Here is a 2,207-nt window from a genome sequence, read left to right on the forward strand (position 1 = left end):
TGTCTGGGTACCATGGTGTACGCGTGTAATCCCAGTGGCTCCAGAGGCTGATGCAGAGGATCCTGAGTTCAAAGCCAGCCTCAGAAATTTAGCAAGGCCCTAAGCAACTCAGCAAGACCCTGTCTTTAAATAAAATATAAAAAGAGCTGGGGATGTGTCTCAGTGGTTAAGCACCCCTGGGTTCAATCCTCAGTATCTGAGAAAGAGAGAGGAACGGATAGTCTAGGCACATTTCAAACATCTTATAGATGGGGAGACAATGTCAACCTGAGGTTCCTGAAGGAAGAGGAAACCACCATTACCAAGGTTGTTGCCACATCCTTTCCCATGCCCACCCTCACAGTTGCCTTTAAAGGAAGATTGGATATCCCCAAAGTGCACGCCTGGAGCACCTGGGCTCCATCTGCCTTTGAGTTCCACCCTGTCCTGCTGTGTTTTTTCCCTGCTGCTTTACTATCTGATGTGCCCTGGAATTCTTTTTTTTTTTATTAGTTTCTCAAAACATTACAATGATCTTGACATATCATACATTTGATTCAAATGGGGTATGAATTCTTATTTTTCCACGTGTACAGATTGCAAGTGAAGTTAGCCAATCCCTAAAAAACAAATGCCGAATGTCTTCTTTGATATAAGGGGGGGGGGGCGACTCAAAGCAGAGCAGGGAGGAAGAGCCCTGGAATTCTTTACTGTGGTAAAAGAAAGTAAAGAAACCTGCCTGGGCTGAGTTGAGGTCCCCTTTTCCTCTTTGGAGGGGACTTCTAGGACTCCTCTTCTAATCCCCATTCCCACCCCTGTGACAATATGACCTAAGTTTGCTCAGGTCTGTGCTCTCTCCTATCAACAGTTATGTAGAGGTAGTCTGGTCCAAGATGAGTGTTAAGAGGTCCAGCCATCGCATCTATGTTCTAAGCATCAGTGTAAAGGGAAAGAAGAGGATTAGGTTGTGCCTCTATTCTTACAAGTCCCACCAATACTTCTACTAGCTTCAAAGAAACTCAATAGATTTTTAGCTCGGTAACATGTCCCAGCTAAAAGTTAGAGCTGTGTTAATTTAAGAGACCTGGGAAGAATAGCTGCTGGTAAGAAACTAGCTATTTCTGCCAGACTCTAGGAGGGCTATTGCCTCATCAGTCTTAAATGGGTCTATCAGGTCCTTTTTGAAAGCAAGACCCATAGGTAAGAAAGACTGGAGAGAAATATGAGGATAATAGGCTGGGAAAAGTGGCAGCTGATGAGTGGGGTGGATCAAAGATATTAAAAACAAAACCCCTTTACTTTAGAATTTCATTCAGCATCAGCATCAGCCTCAACTCTTTCTTATTTATATGTGCAACCATTTAAAGTATTAATATTCAATAATAACTAAGAGGAGTCCTGTTATGTACCAATTATATTTGTTTTATTTCAAAGGACTAAATTATTTTTTAAAAGGTTTAATCACTTTTGGTTGTATTCTTTTTCCTCTTTTAGAGAAACGCCTCTAGTGCCAAGATAGATCTTGGATTTCCATGGTTACTACACTTAACTTTGTGAATTTGTCTCTCCATTCCCATGAACCCCAAAGGGAATGGAAAAATGGCATCATATTGATAAAATGTGAGCCTTCCAAGACATTCTTTAGATGGCCAATGTGCAAATATGGTCAAAATGAAGAATCCAGGCCAACTGAGTGAACATTTCTCCACAGATGCTTGGGGTGAAGCTGGCTGGCTTTGCAAAGTGGTTCTCTTTATAAACTAGCAACATTGCTTTATGATGTGTCTGGGTGACAGGCCAATTTCTTAAGTGATTTAAGTATATGTATTTAGTATTTTCCAGAACTTTTGCTTTTAGAACTAACTTATAGGGCAGAGCAGCTGACCATGCTGTGCCATGGCATACTGCCTTAGCAGAATCACTGACAGAATTAGATACCTCAGGTCCCCCAAATTTACTCATTTCCAGCAACCTCATCTTTTATACTTTGACACCTTTATAAAATCATGATGAGAGAGAAATTTCAGGATGTAAGGGATGATAGGAAAAGATAAGATAAAGATTCAAATGGGATTTTAAGATGTGTCATCATGTTTGTGGTAGAGAACTTGTTTGTTTTCACAAATGCTTGTGGACCATAAAGCTCCACCTCTCATCCAAATGGTGATGTGGCTGCAAGCTGAACAGCTCGCGGCCTTCTTGGACAGGCTGGGCTCTGAGTCCATTGT

This window comes from Spermophilus citellus (assembly GCF_964194105.1).
Source record: "Spermophilus citellus genome assembly, chromosome: 1".
Lineage (NCBI taxonomy): Eukaryota > Metazoa > Chordata > Mammalia > Rodentia > Sciuridae > Spermophilus > Spermophilus citellus.